This window comes from Equus caballus, chromosome 3 (assembly GCF_041296265.1).
Source record: "Equus caballus isolate H_3958 breed thoroughbred chromosome 3, TB-T2T, whole genome shotgun sequence".
NCBI lineage: Eukaryota > Metazoa > Chordata > Mammalia > Perissodactyla > Equidae > Equus > Equus caballus.
Genome location: NC_091686.1, coordinates 58,308,155 through 58,327,335, shown reverse-complemented (window position 1 = coordinate 58,327,335; position 19,181 = coordinate 58,308,155). Strand labels below are relative to the sequence as shown.

General features: G+C 40.7%; 1 protein-coding gene across 16 annotated transcripts in view; it reads right to left on the bottom strand.

The window, feature by feature from the left end:
- Window positions 1-15,167, bottom strand: part of WDFY3 (WD repeat and FYVE domain containing 3) — a 251,256-nt gene extending 236,089 nt beyond the window's left edge. For 9 of the 16 annotated variants that reach the window (XM_070262300.1, XM_070262303.1, XM_070262299.1 and 6 more), the window contains exon 1: window positions 14,104-14,237. The gene's annotated coding sequence lies outside the window, so the exon portion shown is untranslated. Of the gene's footprint in view, window positions 1-14,103; window positions 14,238-14,913 lie in introns of those variants that run through there. The other 7 variants (XM_070262308.1, XM_070262304.1, XM_070262309.1 and 4 more) reach the window with 7 other exon arrangements.
- Between the last annotated feature and the right edge of the window lie 4,014 nt (window positions 15,168-19,181).

Here is a 19,181-nt window from a genome sequence, read left to right as displayed (position 1 = left end):
CCCTTTTTATACCTGAGTGATTATAACTAGGCTTCTGTTTTGAGACTTTTGGAGGCTCCTATTCTGGTCCCTGCTTTGTCCCTTCCTGGGTCTGGGATGTCTATTTTCGATTACCAGTCCCAATCCCAAGGACTGGTATCAGGCCATTTTCTAGAGCCTAGCATCCACAGACAGGATTCTCTGGTGGCCACTCATACTTATGCATGTGTGTACTTACATGTGTGTACTCATTCACTCATTTATTTCCTCTCTCTCTCCCCCTCCCCCCACCCCCTTCTTGCTCTCTCTCCAAGATTCCATGTGCTTCTTCATCTTGAATTTCCATTAATAAGAGGCTGTGTGGATCGCTCTCTGGCTGTTCTACCCCTGACATGGCCTACTACAGAGAACCTTGCCTTAACACCTGTAGTTTACGCAAGATTGGCTCTCATACGCAGCACTATTTCTAAGAATGGACTCATTCTAATCTGTCCTGTATAACAGTAACCTGTGCCCTACTTTAAAATTTGGCCATGCTCCGTCATATCACAAATACAACAAAACTCTATCAAATCTTGAGATACGGTAAAAGTAAGCAAACTTGTAGGATTTAGAAACAAAGCAAATAAACAGATAAACAAAAGTCATTTTCTAAATGGTATGAATTGGAAACTTTGTAATACAGTAATATTAAAATAACATAATATGATTCCTGGACATTTACATGCCAAAATTTTTTAAACCAACAGATTAAAAGAGAAAAAGACATGACTATATTACATTTAGTAAATATATTCTATTATAGCATACAGAAATGAATATTTCACACCTAAGAGTTCTAGCTGTAATTTCCTGACACAAAACAGATAAAGTATATCAGAGCAATAAAACAGTACATATATCTAGTGATATAAATTAATATCTCCTTTGATCAATGCTGAATTCTTCTTTATTAAATTTAAATTTCTAATTCCATTTAGGACCAAAAAATGGGATTCCCACCACTTTCTCCAAAATCTAGCTTTGTTATTAATACTACACCCTCACTAAGCTTGCTCCCTCTCCTGGCTTTCTCAACGTTGGTTCCCAACTAAAGATCAATCCACAAATGGGCTCACGATGGGTATAAGGAAAAGCTGGAAAGTAGCCCAAGATTCTAGGAAAAAGCTGTATGTATTTACCTGGGGCCCCATATAAGCCAAGACAGTTGCAGTCAGAACAAGGGCAGTGGATAAGAGGGAGCTCCAAACACTGTGGCATTAATGAATGAATTAATTAATAATTATCTGTTCATAAGCTACGCTAATCTACTAGCTCTTTGAAAGGAGAAATAGTATCTTATCATCTTAATATTTTCAGCACGCAAAGTAGACACCTAATAAACTCTTGGTGAATGAAAAAGACAAATCAATGTTTCAGATGGCTAGTAAAGGAGTGCCAAATGTACTCAGCTTATACTGCAATACAGTCACTGCGGAATGACAAATGCCAGGGAGGACCTTACTCAAAGAAAACTAAGTGTGATGTGAGTTCTAAGTTCCTTTTCCCAAAAACAACTGCTGTACTGATCAATAAACACAATGCAAATCTCACATCATGCATTAATTTCATTTGCTCTTACCCTTTCACTGGGCAATTATTTTTATTTACTCTAATTTTATATTACTGTAACCCTTTTGTCAATTTAAGACTATATTTAACATTTATCTTTTAAAAATCCATTTTATTACTTGTTTATTTTGGTAGGACTTCTCCATTTCAGGCGTCTGGGAATGAGTTATTGACCAATTTATCTTCGAAATTGCTGTTCATAGAGATGTTACAGTGAGTTATGAAGAAATAGATCATTGGATGGGAAAGTATTAATGAAATTTAGTTTTAAGTATAATTCCAATAAGCCACAGCATTCTTTACTAAAGCAGTCACTTTGCCATTTTAAAAAATTTTTTTGTAAAAATATGACTTTATTGATCTCAGTAAAAATGGATGATGAAATGCAAAAGTCTAACTCAAAACCTGTACCTAGTACTTAACCTCTACTACATTGCAGGATGAGACAAAAATGTTCAAAATACCAAAATCAACATAGCCAACATGTTATGTAAGAGTATTTCTAAGCTTTAACAAAACTGAAGAAAGCACAAGCAGGTGTGATCAATATCTATAAGCATGCTTGATGTCGAGTAACACCACCAAAGTAACAATTAGGTACAGGAATGCAACCAATCTTCTTCCATTAGAAGAGCGCTTGCTGAACAGCTCCTCGCTGGACTGGAATGATGCTTTGTCAGATGACATTAGGGTATACAAAGCAACTATTAAACTGTGTGCTAAAGTGGATGTCAACAAGCAGGGTAGAACGAAAAAAGGCTAGAATATGAGCATCTTTTTAAAGATCTTTCAACACTGGCAAGCAACAGCCAAAAAGTGGCTCATTTTTGATAAAGTATAAGGCTGAGAAAATTCAAAGTGCACACAAATCCATAAAGAGAAAAAAGCATAAGCTTTCTAAGAATGATACAATACTCTTCTGCAAGCTACAAAGAGAGGTCACTAGTACTGTCATCTCAGAAAGGCTATTCAGCACCTTTTCCTCCTGCCCTGCCCCAGCCACACAAGCGCACGTCAGTGCTAATGGTGGCCTTAACACCTTTGCAGCAGCTGCCATGTCTTGTCGGGCTTCCCCATACCCTCCCAAAAGTATAAACACCTAGGCCAACCCATCTGGTGGTTATGCAACCTAACTCAAGCTGGGAATCACTGAACTTATTTACTCCGGTGACTCAGATTTAAATCTGGGTCTCTGTGGAAAAGGAGGTGGAGAACACAAACGCATGTTATGACACCATTTTTTGTTAATATTTATTGTATAACTAAAGCAAACTTAGGATTTTCTGCTCTTTATATAGGTTTGACGCGGAAACTGTCTTTCAAAATGCTTCAGGTTGGACTAGGTACGGATCAGCATCTGCTAGACTGAATGACGGGAGGCAGAACAATGCCTTCATAGAAAACTCTCTTTCCTCCCCTCTCCCCTTGCATAGGCATTGACCCACACGGTCTTCTCCCTTCTTCCTCCAGCCTCTCCTTTAGCCCTCACTGATAGCTACCTCTTAGCAATGCTGAACCTCACAATGAAAGATAATTCTTTCAATGCTACTTTGCTCGGAGATGACAGAAATACTTTCAACACTGGAACTTCAAAAATAATAAAACGGCAAAGAGATAACTCATCTACTTTATTTCTGGACTTAGCAAATAAAATGAAATACATAAAGCACACCTGTCATTAATGCAATAGGTCAAATTATCTTTAAAAAGAACACATGCTAGGGAAGTCATCTTTAGTACCATTTCCATGGGGACCTACTTCCAAAATGCTTCAGAAGCAAAAGTAATGTTTCCATGTTAAAAATATGGTTTTCTCCCTAAGTGTTTTATTTCTAGTCCCTATCTTCATTACTTAAATAATAAATTCAGACTAGTTTTTTTCCCAAGAAACCTCATCTGATTCATTCATAGTGAAATCACTTGATTTCATAATTTTCTATAATTCTGATATAAGTAAATGTCACAATTTTCACCAAGGAAATTCTATCAATCTCTCTGATATTCATATCAAACATCGTCTTAGGGTTCCCCTAATCATTCCAACTCAAAGTAATCTTTCTACTCACTAAGTATCTGGAGAACTTCTGTACCTCTCAGAAAGCCTAACTGCACACTGTTCAATTATTTATGCGTCTATCTTATCTCCACCATATTACCAACTTATCGAGAGCAGAACTACTCTTATCTTAAACATCCACGTATCTCTCACTGTACCCAGTACAGGACACAATAAAACATTTGATAAATATTTAGAAAAAAATTATAGAATTATTAGTATACACTATAGCATCATTTGAAAGTCAATTTACAGTGTATCATCATTTTGGGAAACAAGAACTAGGTTCCCACAGCAAGTTTAATTCCTTATACTTGATCTAATCTAGTCACTAGTCATTACACAAATAAACCAAGCTAAATAAAATTATTAGGTGATCAACACACAATGGTTTTTCTAAAAATAACTGACAGAGAGTTTACTTTTATTTCATACTTGTTTGCTTACCTATGGTATTTATCATCTAAATCACCAGACACTGTTTCAATGAGTAAATGTGCCATGGGGATAGAAAGTGGGCTTTCGAGTCAGAGACCCAGCATTTCATCAAGGAGATCTGACTCTGAATTTACTGAGGGACCTCTAGGGGGAAGAGAAGAAAGAAACATAATACAACATGTATTATCACTCTTTCACTCGATAATGAACAGTGTCACAATTCCTAGGAGTGACAGTGATTTATTTTTTTAAGACTTAATTTTCTGACAACACGATTATTACCTAAGTCCATTTATTCACTCAGGACTTACTGAAGACCAATTACGTGCCTATGTGTTATGTGTTTAGAGAAAGAAGAAAATTTGCTGAAATACATTATCCAATATGTGGTAACGTTCTACAGCTGTTTGTTCAAATACACTATAAACATCCCTTCTACTTTTCCAAAATCTCCTCTATATTCCACACAATGATAGACAGTACTTAATAAATATCCCCAACTGCCCAATGTTTTTTTCTTTAGATTCATTACATGTTAAGAATGAACATCCCCAGTAAGCAAATATAGTAGTGATTAAATAAAGAAGTCCAGCAAAGAGGAATTAAGAAGAATGCCATGTAACTGAAATTTTACATGACCATATCCAGGCCTGTGAATGAACTACCAGTGGAAAATCATCAGCCATTTGCCTGGTTACCTGTCGCCCTTTTTATAGGAAACATACCCTTGGTGTGCTGCCCAGGGAAACAAGGCACAGAATCTGAATCTGTACATGCTACCCTCTTCACTGTCCGAGGAGAACAAAAATATCGACATTCTTGTATTTGTCAACCTTTTTCAAAATAGGCAAGATCATTATACTTTTAGTAATAAAATACAAATCAGTATTGTACTATAGTTATATAAGATGCTACCACTGGCTGAAAGGTACACGGGACTTTACTATTTTTACAACTTCCTGTGAGTTTATAATTACTTCAAAATTTAAAAAATATATCAGTAAGGAAACGTCATTTAAATAAATGTTGAGAGAAATTAAAACAAGTAAATAAGTTGCTTTTCTAAACTCAAAACACTCAAAATGTACTAAGAGATTTAGATATTTTGAGAAGATACTTGTGGGATTCTTTTTAACGTGTTGAGTCCCAAATATAATAATCACCTCCTAAGTTAGGCAATTTATAAAGTAAAAATTAGGTGTGTGGATGCTCTATTTGAAGGCAACAAACCTACAAGTTGCGTGCAGATAAATTAGTTGTCTCCCCCGCACCCGGAAGAAAAAAGCAGGTAATAGAAAATAATTTTGGCATGACTTTTTAATATCAGATAATAGCTAGGTATCAGATTCCTATTTTTTCTAAGGCTAATATTAAATTAATTGACCTCCTTTAAGTCACACTCGCTGGAGAACAGAGGGCAAAGAAGCTGGGAAGAAACACAATACAGGAAGAGGAAGCTGGGCCTGGGATTCAAAAATACAGCAGATTCATCAAGTGCTGAAGACACGTCAAAAATCACCCTGGAACATGACCCCTTTCACAATGTAGGTAGCAAGGGCTTGAGAAACTGAGGAAAGCTAAAAGAATTAGTGCCAGAACTCAATTATCACTATTATCTAAGGGAGCTGGAGTGGACAGGACTGCCAAGAGATGAAGAACCAGAGGCCAGACAGGACAGGTGACCCAGCCAAAGTAACACAGCTTTCTAGCAGCAGAGGTACAATAACAATTCAAATCTCTTAATTTCTGGGCCTCTGAAGTGCCAATATAAATAAGCACTTATATTTTATAAGTAGGAATAAGAAATACTTTAAAGGGATTAGGCCATACAGAAAAGAATCAAACTACTGTAATTAGTGTATTAAAAGAAATCCTCAGTCAGTAGTCTTCTAAACTTGAAAATACAAGTTCAGTACTTTAAATCCACTGTGGGTACAAATGTATCTAGTTGACTTCAAGATACTCATCTAGGCTTGCAACCTCACCAAAATGCATAATTACACTACCACTTAAGTCTGTTCTCTCTACAAAGTAGGGAGTCAGTTTTCTTAAGGCTTAAAAGTATCTGCTATGGGGTCAGCATAACGATAGACAGGGCTGTCGCAGCTCACACACAAGTCTCAGGCTTGCCCAGGTACTGAAGCACCTAATTGCCACGGTGCTCTTTTGTGGAATATCACAAAACAATGATGTATGAAACTTAAAATAACTAAATCTACATTTAGTTATATGCATTCAGTTTGTGCCAAGTCATACACTAATATACTATACACAAATAAAAGCAGGTGACAAAAATTAAAAAAAAAAAAATTGATGGGACCGGCCCCACGGCCAAATGGTTAAACTTCCACACGCTGCTTTGGCGGCCTGGGGTTCGCGGGTTCAGATCCTGGATGTGGACCGGCTCTGCTCATAGCCAAGCTGTGGAGGCATCCTGCATATGAAATAGAGGAAGACTGGCACAGATGGTAGCTCAGGGCTAATTTTTCTCAAGCAAAAAAAAAAAAAAAAGAGGAAGATTGGCAATGGATGTTAGCTCAGGGTGAATCTTCCTTACCCCCCCCCCCCCACACACACACAAAATATTTATGGGAGAAAACTTAGAAACCTAAGTCATTAGTAATTTCTCTTGACCTAAGAAAACCAATGTGCAAATTTAACAGCAAGACCATTCTACGAGGATGGGCTTACAAAACCAAGGCCCTACTCATGCACAACCATTAAAACAGCAACAAAAAAATCCAAATCTAAAACAAAACAAAAACTCAGCACTTAGTGAAATTACAGTGTATTTGGTCAACATACAAATAGTACCCATGTTAAGTGGGCTATAACACACAAAGTAATTCATATACTAAGAAAACTGCGGGGCATATCATCACTAAGCTTGTCACAATGGATTACACTATGAAGATCAATAACCCAATATTTATGATCTATTATTCACAAGACAGTCTATCGCACGCCATGCTTTTTGGTTAAACAAAAATGGAAAAAAATGACTCCTATCACTAACAGACATTACTTTAAATGTTTTGCCTCAAGTCTTACAGCTTCTGCAGATCCAACATTGAGGCTTTCCCAATGACCTTCCCCTGCAGGCTCAAAGACATGCAGGTACTGGGGGGCCAGGACCTGGAAGCCTGAGATGTAAGGTCTGAGGGGCCCGGAGTTACCGTAACAGTTCTAGGCTTAAGATGAAACCTGATGCTCTGGGGTTGAAAGGCCTGTGTTGGAGCCTGACAAATTTCTACAGACCCAGGGGTGAGTACAAACACCCCAAGCCGGGCACCAGTACTGTCAGGCAAATCAACCTACGGTACCTGCCTGTCTAACCAAAAGAAACATACCTAGAAATACCGACGTCTTTATGTCCGGTACTAGACTTTTCACACTGTGCAGGGCTCCTGGTGGGGTTGTTTATAGAAGTGATATTCTAGACCTATCAGTGTCTTGTTTATTAAAGATTCAGGGGCCCAGTACTAAAGTAACCTCTAAAAATTCCCACCAGAGAAAGGAAAACAGAAGTGTGAATGAACCAAAGCATTAGGCAAGGAACCCTATCTATTTAGCTTGGAGAGAAATTATCTACATTTCTTCATTATTACATTTTTTACAGTGAATCAATTCCCGAAGTGTCTGGCATCTCCCCAGTATATGATTAGAGGAAGGATAAGGCCACAGGGAAATATGTTAAAGGATTTGCGGGAAGCTTGCCCGTGAGTTTAAGGGAAGCAGAAGAAAGAGCAGAGGCTGGCACCCGGATGTGCAATCATTCACCAAGTATTTACTGAGCACCTATGATGCACAGCTCACTGCCCTGGCCCTAAACGTACAGTGGTCAGCAAAACAGACAGAATCCACGTCCACGTGAGCTAGCAGTTACTATGTAACACTGCTGAGTATCTCCTTACCCAGTTTTCAATGACTAATCCCATTTTCAGCAATTCCATAATTCAACAGACATTAATTCAATGAAACAGGAATTCAGACGTTTAAAAAAAAATCTAGGACCTGAGCCTAGGGAGGAGACAGACAAACAAGGGAGCTGTTAAGTAGGGGTACGACAAAGGGTACTAAGGGGAGGGACAACCAAGCACTGTTCCGGTAGAAGGACAGTGCGGGGGCAGGAGAGGGCGGCATACTTCAGAAACTTCAGGTAGGAGACAGGAACGTGTCTCTGTCCACGCACAGGACGCACTCTCAGCTCAAGTGCACTGAGCCCAGAAGTCTAAGTCCGGCCTCCACGGTCTGCTGGCCTCTCCAACCAACCTAACCTCAGCTTTCCCTGCTGTTTTCTGAACACGTCAAGCTCCCTCCTGCTTCAGGGCCTCAGCACCTGCTCCTCTCTCAGATCTAAAACTCTCACTCCCTTAAATGTTTCCAGCATCTGCTCAAATGTCACCTTAACAGAGAGGCCATCTCAGACAGCCCTCTATAAATGGCAACCCCACGCACACCGCAGCACCCCAGGACACTCTTAAGTCCCTTACCCAGCCTTAAGTTTCTCCATGGCACTTATTACCAAGTGACAATAGCATACACTTGTTATCTGTTCCCGCTGGCTAGAATTTAAGCCCCTTGACGTAACTCCACCACCTCACACTGTGCAGAGCAGACAGCAGACACTCAAATCTCTTCTTAAAGAATGAACAAATGAAGGGCCGTCAGAGATGAGACTGGAGAAGCTGGAGCCAGGTCATACAGAGCTTTCGACAGACTAGGACCCCACGCTTTAATGGCCCTTCCGTAATGACTTAGGATCTATTAAAAGATTTTAAGCAGAAAAAAAAAAGCATACTGGAAGTTCACAACTTTATGTTTTTCAAAATCAAAAAAGAAAGAAGGGGCCAGCCCCATGGCCAAGTTCGGCACGCTCAGCTTCAGTGGCCCAGGTTCAGTTCCCAGGCATGGACCTACACCACTCATCAGCAACCACGCTGTGGCAGCGACCCACACACAAAATAGAGGAAGACTGGCAACAGATGTTAGCTCAGAGACAATCTTCCTTGAAAGAAAGAAAAGAAAAGCAAAGAGAATTCATTTTGGAAAGGGTGTGAGGGGAAGTGATGAGAAGAGGTGAGACTAGGGTTGAGGAGAGCACTTAGAAGACCACTGTTAGAGTTCAGCAGAGAATACAGACCCGAATAAAGTCCTCCGAGGAGGAGAGGGCTGAGCAAGAGAGACACTTAGAAGATAAAGGCAACGGACCCGATGCTTAGTTGGATGTGGAAATGGAGGGAGGCTGAGGAATGGAAGACGACTGCCAGGTTGCATCAAGTGATGGGGTAAATGCTAATGTATTTACTCAAACTGAGAAGAAAGGAGGAGGGAAGACATTTGGGGGGAAAGATTATGAGTTAAGGTTTGGAACATCTCAGTGGATATGTCTAAACTAGCAGTTGGATATATGACTCCAGAGCTAAATAGTAAAGTTTGGGCTGGTAAGAAAAAAAAAAAAGAAGAGGGCTGGCCTGGTGGCGTAGTGGTTAGGTTTGCATACTCTGCTTCACAGGCCAGGGGTTCACAGGTTCGGATCCCCGGCTCGGACAGAGCACCACTCGCCAGGCCACACTGTGGCAGCATCCCACATAAAACAGATGAAGATTGGCACAGATGTTAGGCTCAGGGCCAATCTTCCTCGCCAAAAACAAAAAAGAGGGAGAGAGAGTTAAAGATGTATGCTTGACAGTAAAATATCACAAATGTACTATTTTTAAATTGTATTTAAATGATTGGCCTTCAAATATGCTGTTGCTGTATATGAAAAACAAAAGACCATTATGTATCTCAGAATAAAAATCAGGGTTCTGAATGTCATTAATACTTATTACACATTAGTATATGACAAATAAAACATGGCGAACCTGATGGTAACAATTAAATAAAAACCAATCAGGAATATAAGTTATGATATTACATGAAAATTAGTTTTCTAAATATTGAAAAGCAATGTTATAATCGTTTATGTATTAATGCTTCTTACAAGATCTGAGATGAATTTGAAAGCTACATGATTGAATTATTTCAGTCTATTGTTTTCTCTTTAAGTCCAAGTAAAAGCTGACAAAATGCTTTAAATTTTTTTGAGAATTTTTTTTAAATTCTAAATTTTTCTTAAAAAAACAAAGCTTTACCTAGCTTTTTTTAAAAAAGCCAAATTTTTACAAAACGTTAACATCTAAGCATTAGAATTCCCTAATGATGCTAACTTTTACAAAAAAGCAATTCTAATAACATGAAAGGCATCAGCACAACAAGAAACTCAAGAGACATCCTCCAAGTTCTACTGTCTTCATGGTGAGATCACGACTGATGACCAAGCCAAAAAAAAATTATTTAGCAATGACTATCATAAACGTTTCATGTTGGTTCAAATACTACTGAAAATAAGACTTAAGAAGTCAGAAACACTAAAGGAGACCACTACATGTATAACAAATGGCTAAAAATTTAATAACTGACAACATTAAGTGCTGACAAGGATGCAGAGCAACTGAAATTCTTACATTGCTGCAGGTAGGGATGCAAAATGGTACAGTCATTTTGTAAAACAGCTCGGCAGTTGAATACAAAGTTAGTCGTACTGACAAATATATACTTATAATAGGACCCAGTAATCCCATACCTAGGCAGAAGTCAAGAAAACTGATAACATTTGTCCCTGTATTTAACTGTACATAATTTTTATAGCAGCTTCATTTACAATTGACCAAAACTGGGAACAACTCAAATGTCCATTCATGAACAGATCAACAAATAGTGGGACCTCACTATAACGCAATGCTACTCAACAACACAAAGGAACAAACTCAGTGGTGGGCGAGAGCTGGCTGGTACCAGCTTGTGAGACCCACTGTTCAATTTTCAGAAATTTTGCAAGCTGGTTTAGGTAGCTTAAAATGGGCCACGATGAGAATATTTACACTGCACTAATTAGCAAATGCTACAAATGAGGGATTTTTTTCTTTGGACTGCAGGTTGTTAACAACATTTACCAGCATACCACTAAACAACCTACTGATACACACAATAACTTAATGAATATAAAAAGCATTACGATAAGTGAAAGAAGACACAAAAGACTACACACTGAATGATTTCACTTATATGATATTCTAGAAAAAACAGAAGTATAGGGACATTAGTGACATTAATGGTTGCCAGGGACTGGGGGTAGAAGAGGCAGACTGACTACAAAGCAGTATGAGAGAACCTTCTGGAAGGATGGAAATCTTTTACATCTTGATTGTGGTGATGATTATCCAACCGTATACATTTGTCAAAACTTTTACTGTATGTAAATTATACTTCAATAAACCTGACTACAAAAAAATCAGAGTAGAAGTCATTTATCTCTTAACTCTTCTATGGATGATAAATGCATCACACAGACAAAGGAGGAACTGGAACTTATCAGTGCAAGTATCAGTAAGGCAGATTTTAACCCACATAAACAGAAAAAGATTAAAATCGTCAAAAAAAGAAGTAAACTTGTAATCACAGGAAGTACGAAAATCAGAGGCTGGATGATCCTGCCAAGGATGCTGCAGAAATGGCCCTGCTTTGGGTGTGATTTCAGACAAGGATCACTAAGGGAGGTTAGCATCACTAAGGTCTCTTCCTACTCTGAGTCAGGGGCACTAAAAGCCCATGATATTTTGTTATGACAATCTCAGATCCATTTTTCAATTGTAATGAAACATCAACGGCTCCTTTCAACATAAAGCGAACGCTGTCATTGACTCAAAGCCTAGTGTGGCTTCCTTGTTAGGAGTTCCAGCTATGGCTTTAGACAGTCTGAGCTCAACTCTTGGCCCACCAGTGGCTGTGTGACTCTGAACAAGTGTCTCTAAATATCTATTTCCCCATCTGTAAAATGGGATTAACATTTTCCTGAGGTTTCAATAAAAATGCCTAAGAACAATTTCTATGCACTAAACTCTCAATAACAAACATTTTTTCAGACTTAACTGGAAGTAAAAGATAATAAATTACCAAATCTAATCCTAAGAATTTTAACTTTCCAAATATAGCAGACTTACTCTTTATATATCCAGTGGTTCATAATCTTGTGGAGCCAGATCTGTTTGAGAATGTGATGATTCCATGACTCTTTACCCAGAAAAAATGCAAATGCGGTGCATGATTTCTGAGGATTCACTGACCCTCTGAAGCACATGCACAAAATTAAGAATGCCTGATGTAAACTCGTAAAACTGCGAAGTTGATGGGGCTGGCCCCGTGGCCGAGTGGTTAAGTTTGCCCACTCCGCTGCAGGCGGCCCAGTGTTTCGTTGGTTCGAATCCTAGGCGAGGACATGGCACTGCTCGTCAAGCCACACTGAGGCAGCGTCCCACATACCACAACTAGAAGGACCCACAACGAAGAATATACAGCTATGTACCGGAGGGGCTTTGGGGAGAAAAAGGAAAAAATAAAATCTTTAAAAAAAACCTGCAAAGTTGAGCAGTGGAATTTAAGAATCTTCAAAGTAGAAAATCCCACTAATATTAAAATATTACACTGTCATTTAGTTTTCTTTAACAGACTTTGCAAGTAAGACTAGATCATGTCTTCTAATTCCTATCTCCTTTTTGCAGAAATTTTAAACTAGAAACATGACACTTTTTACATGAATCGATTTCAATTCAAAAAGAAACTAGAAGCAGAAACCTGTATTTCCAGCATCTTGAGAATGAATGGTTCAAAGTGTAACATGCACTATTGATGCTCGAATATCACAGGAGGCGTTCTCCAGTCAGTCTAACGCAATAAGTATTTTTAAACATAAAAAACATACCAAGCTAATCCCTATGTTTGAGTCCCACGATAAAGTTTTATTTTTCTTTTGAAGCAGATTTATTTTTCGTTAGACCTATGCACTAATACCACATCTAGGGGTTTTTTTCCCAACATATTTCTGGTTCTCTTTTATGTTGTTTATTTGTTATATGATTGACGGTGGAAAACAATTGTTCTAAACATGCTATCAAATAATTCCAACCTGGAAATAAGCTGCTATCTCAAAGCAAAAGGTTTGTTTTTCTTTTTTGTTTGGTTTTCAGGCTACAGTAAGCACTTGGCACTAACCAAGTAACGCTCATCACTGAACAAAAACTAGTTTTCCGTCTGCGTTAGCACCATTTTCCCATAGGAAACAACCATTTTTAAGGCACTGGAAAGGGTTCACAGGCAAGGGTTCACATACACAGTAAACATCCTTTCAATCCGGTTTTATCAGACTATTTCAGTGAAAGGAAGACCTCATACTGTAGATCTCAGGATGCAATCGTAAAAATCAATGAAACGCTGCACTTGAGGATCAAACACAGGCCAGGTCCGCCAAATGGCTTTTGGTCGGAAAGGTCACATCTGCTATTTAAAGCCCACCGTAACCATGAATGTTGGCGATGCCGCCACATCGGTTGCAACGAAAGGGCAAACACACACCCCAGGAGCATCTAGCATCTCTGGTTCCTTCCATAAACGAAGGTTTACCAGCACAGGGCGTGGGGGGGAGAGCAAGGCTGGAGAAGAAGCCAGGAGAGGCCCGCAGCCCTGGAGACAGCGCCCGAGGGATGGAGGCCTCGCTCGGCTGCGCCGGGGCGCGGGGGGCTCCGGGAGCGGCGACCCGGGGAGTCTGGCGGAGGGGCCGGGCCAGACCCCCCTTCCCGGGCCGCCGGGTTACGCCCCCGCTGCTTCCTCGAGGCAGCCGCCAGCCCTGTCCTCCACATCCCCGAAATGCCCCGGCATCGCTCCGCACCACCAGGCGCCCGGGACCCCGACCCCGACCCGGTGTGACCGCGACGGCGCCCTCTCCAGGCCGCGGTGGAGGACACAGGCAGGCCGGCAGCCCCGGTCGCAGCGCGGTCCCGGGGGAGGTGGGCCACTGGGCCGCGGCCTGGCCCAGGGGCGGCGGGCGCAGGGCCGCGAGCGGGCAGCGCCTCGGGCCGCACGAACAAAGCGGCCGGCGCCGGGAGGGGCGGGGCGGGGCCGGCGGGGGCAGCGGCACTCACCGGAGGGCGGCCGGGCCGCCTGGCCGCAGCGGGGACCGCGGCGGGCCGGGCTCCGCGCCGAGGGCGCGCCGGCGACGGGCAGGGGGCGGCGGCGCGGCGGGGCCCGGGAGCCCGCGGCGGGGCGCACGGCGGCGGGCCGGGCTCGACTCCGCGGCCGCGAGGTGCGGGAAGCGGGCCGCCGCGGCGGGAGCGCGCTAGGCGGCCGGGGCCGCGATGCCGCCGCCTTTCCCTTCTCCCGCCCCGGGCCCTGCTCCCCCGCGGCCTCCTCCTCGCTGGGTCCCCGCCGCCGCCGCCGCCTCAGCCTCGGCTCTTCTCGGGCTTCTCCTCGCCATCAAGGCCGGGCCGACCCGCAGGGACCATCCTGGAAAGTGAGGGGTTGTCGCCGTCTCCCGCAGCTGTTGGTGGCCATCTTTAATCCTCCGCCTCCTCCTGCTTTCCCCACCTCCCGCTGGCTGCCTGACTGACTGACTCTGGATCCTCCTCTTTCCCCTCCTGCTCCTCCTACTGAGCCGGCCGCAGAAATTGCAGCCGCTCTGCCTCTTTCCCCTCCTGCCTTTCCTTCCTCTTTCCTTACTTCCTTCCCTTCCCTCTGCTTCCCGCTTACTCCTCGCTCTGACTGGCCAGTTTTGCCCCCTTTTGCAGGCAGCGGGCGCTGGATTCTCTGCGCTCGAGTCTCGCCCCCGTTGTCACTCCTGTCCCTCTCCCCTCTTCTCTTCCAGACGCACACAGCCGGCTTCCTTCCCCTCGCCCTGCGCTCAGCTGCTCTCGTTTCCCTCCCCCAGCCCACGGCCCCTCTTCCGCGGTTCTCACCTCAGTTCCAATTTCTCAAAAGACTCAGCTGAGAAAGGACAACTGGGTTCTGCTCTTCTTAACCCTACACCCATTTGCGGGATGCTGTCAGACCGCGATGGAGGCTCGGAATACTGCGTTAATTTTACTCCAGCTGGAGTACAAAAGGACTGCCCACACCAGCTATTCTACTACGCAGCTTTGAAAGTCCTGATGGTATCGTGTTTGGCTCCGCTCCATCATTGGACCGAGGAGTTGAAGAGCCCAGTCTCAAATGTTGCCTTCCCTCAGTGACCTTGAGCCGGTCGCCTTCAGCTTTTAGGGGTTTCCTCCCTTCTTGTAAAGGGCATTGTTTATACCTTTGCAATCCTAACAAACAGTGTTTAGGCCAAATTAGCACGCCCTGGCAACACCAAAACTGCTAAATGGTCATCAGTTTGCCCCTCAGTTGTTTGTTCCTCATCAACCCAGTGGACCATTTGGGGCATGCTTCAGTTCTGGCGGTGGAGACAACCTGAGTCAGCAATCAGGAGTGGACTCCCTTAAACAGGCTTGGAGAGGGGAAGTGGTAATATCATTGTTCTAACGACAAACTTCTTTTTCCTAACACTGCAATCTCCAGGAGCTTGTGAATTTCCTCTAATAAAGATGAAGCAAGCTGGACTTGCTGTTTGCTTCTTTTTAGCCAATTTTCCTTTGGCAAATTGGACTCATTGGTGAGGATTCACTCACCGATTATTACAAGGTTCAGCACTACTTGCCGATAAAATACAAATATTAAATGTGGGCACTTTAGGGCGGCGGTAACCGTTTCTGCTTTTTTGGGACAGTGGGTATTAAAAAAGCACCTTACCCTTTCAGAATAAGACGACTAGATGTGTTCAAAGATCATTCCTTTCAACGCGCCAAATATGGGGAGAAATGTTTTAAAATGTAGGTTTAGATTCTATTTCAAAACGAGTATTTTTTTAAGTTCAAACCGAAAATTATAAAAATGTGTTACAAAGCTCTTTGAAAAGAGTATGTCAAAACAATCCTAAAAATATATTTTAATAAAAAATAGTGCACTTTGAGAGGCAGAGAGGTGGGATTCTGATCTGTTTTCTTTGATACTGGCAAAATAACCTGTAGTCATTTAGGTTCCAGGTTTCAGTTGCCGTCTTTCAATACTAGTAATTCTGTTTGAAATCAACAACCTGCATCAGCGTCCAAAACTCTTTTAAACCCAAATAAAGTCTTTGAGACAGCTTTGGATAAGACATTTTGGAATAAATTATTAAAAACAAAGCACTTGTATGTTGGGAGGGTGTGTATAGTGTGTCTGTGTGTGCGTGTGTGTGCCTGTGCCCACCCGCGCTCTTTGGCCTTTTGGTGTTTATTTAGATTTTGCATTTCTCCAGTCTATTACTAGACAAAATTACCATAAAATTTTTGACGACTCAGTATTTCTTTATAAAACTGTATATTTGTAGGAAAAAGAGATTGGATAACATGAATACAGAATGAGTGAGAAAATCAGTTAACAAACACTGAGAACAGCATGCATTTTAAAAGGAGAATTTTCAGTGAAATATGAGGTTTCTGGAATCTTATCATTATGATTTTATCTACACTGAAGAAAGAAGAGTTCCACATTTTTAAGTTCATTAATACTTTAATTATTAATATTCGTCTGTTGAAAGAACTGTATTGTAAAGTTCACGGATAGATCGGTGTGCAAATACAGCCATTTCTTGTTAATGTCTTACAAACTGAAAATCTCACAAAGGTTTTTCAGTGATGGAAGCTTTTTCTTTTTTCTTTTTTACTGAAGCCATAAGAACACAAGCACTGTAAGAATGGATAGTATTCAGAGAAATCAGACCCTTCACATGGACGTTCTGCAGCTCTGTTTCAGATGTGTCTTCATTACAGCCTTACCTTCTTTAGTCTTTGTTGCTGGGCAAGTGTAGTTTCTCTGTCATCTTAGGGTTTGGGTATAAAAAAACAAAAGGTCAGGCCAGGTTCTCCTGCAACATGATTAGAGTTTCATATGTATTCACTCTCAGATAAACTCATGGTTCTCTATAAAACAAAGAATTGTGTTAAAGTGGGAGAAACCCTTTGTGCAGGGGCCAGATGGAAAGGCATCAGGCATGTGCAGCAAACTCCTCTGGGAACAGAGAAGCCAAGAGGAAGGCCTGTGTATTTCTAAGCCGAGCCTGGTCCCCAACTTACAATTCATGAATAAGGTGATGGTGGAGAATAGCGACCAAGAGGAGGTGTGACATAAACAAACAGAACCCATGTTTGTTTTTAACGTGATTGAAAATTTTATGAACAAAGCATAACTTTAAATGAAGGAAGATGGAGATAAAAGCTTCATGAAAAATATCAAAAAGTAAGTCAAAGAAAAGAAAGAACGATAGAAAAGAGCAGTTTGAGAAAATTGTTAGGATAAATAATATGTACTGACAATTTGCTGTTTAGACAACTATTTTGTTTACATTTGCTTTTAAGACAAAATAAGAAGTCATTTAAACTTGGCCAGGTAAAATTCTCCCAGAGATAAGCATAAGGAAATTATAGAATTTTAAGATATTTATTACCAGAATACAGAGTGCTAAATTATGCGGGAACACAAATATTAAAAGGAATTGAAACTTCAATTGACATTTTAAAATTACATAACTACTATATTTAAAATATGCGTCTGTTTTCCCCGTCTATTAGGGACAACAATAGACATGCCATATTGTTTGTCCTTGTTTGAAAAAGCCAGATGGAACATAAACTGGGCAAGCAAATGAAAGTCTCTGGGGATCATGGGAACTGATTGACTATGAAAACCATATTCCAGACGAGAATATAGTCTTGAGTAAATGTTCGGTTTTATTCTCATAATCCCTGTTCTTTTAAAAAAGACAATAATATTTTTGCTCCACGTCTTGCTCTTTAGACGGACTGTCTAAAATATCAAGTGAATAATGACAAGCCATATTTATCTGCACTGATTGAAATTTAGTATCATTCTTCACTCCTCAATCTAGAGAACTCCTTATAATTAACTGATGAGCTGTCCTCGAGACAGTGCCATTTAGAGTCATTACTGCGCTCTAATTGGGGAGAAATGCTTTTAGAAAGCTCCAATTAGAGACTTTTTCTGTTCTTCTTACAATACATTCAAAGGAGTACCAAAGCATCTGTTTTGTTTTATTTGCAGGGGAGGAGGTTGTAGCTTGGGTTTATTGTTTTTGTGTTTTTACTTCCGTAAATAATACAAGATAAAGCTTCTTCCAATTTCACAGAGTAACGTGACCACATGACTAAACTGAATAGTAACAATTTTTGCTTTTGCTCATCATAATGATCAAGATTATAATAGAAACAGGGTTTTTTGAATGCTTTATTATTAATGAATTGTATTTCTACTTAAAGTTTGAAGTCCCTCAATTTTCGATTCCTTCATATTTCTTTATGGAGAGTTCAGACTTTTCAAACCAGTATCTTGACAAAGTTTTACAAGTTAAATATAGTAGGATGAAGCCTAGACATTTTTCCTCATTAAAAAATTTTGGCAAAAAAAATTCAAATGGCTTATTATAGGTCATTTGGTGTATATTTGTGGCACTCTGAATAAAACCCAGATCTCTGATTCACTCTCAAGCTCAAAAACTTCACAGCTGAAAGGATTAACCTTCCAGGTGGAAAACTGAAGCCCAGTGAAACTTTTTACAGTGCCTCATTAGTTTAAATATAATTTAAACTTTATCTCCAGAAGTAGTGTTCAGCATTGGCCTTTCTCAGAAATAAATCTAAGGAACAAAGTAAAATAAACTGAGTTTTCCTGTTGTTTACAAAAATGAGAATAACTGTTTGCAATAAACCAAGTACAAAGCAAATTGGAAAAGAATTTAAGAAAGTTCAAGTCGACTGAAAAAATGTGTGAATTATTTTTTTTATCTAGACCAGCCCCTATTCTGTATTTATTTATAGGTCAAAAATTACGAAGTTAACTCTCAAAAATACTGTGTTATTTAATAGATTGAGTGTAAATTTTAAGTCTAGGGACTCAGGACTCCGGAGAGAGAAACCTCTGTTAGCTAAAAAAGGAAAACAGTGCCATCTGCTGACCAGAATGAAAAAATGTGGTTGGTCTTTGCCACATCTGTGAGAAGAGGAAGTTCAAGAAACTGACCGCTATTAATTTATTCTGCATGTCTTGTACTCGTGCTAAAAAGTACTGTGCTGGGTGATGCAAAACTAATCAGTCTCCTATACAGAAATTTAGGATTGTATTCTGTACGAGC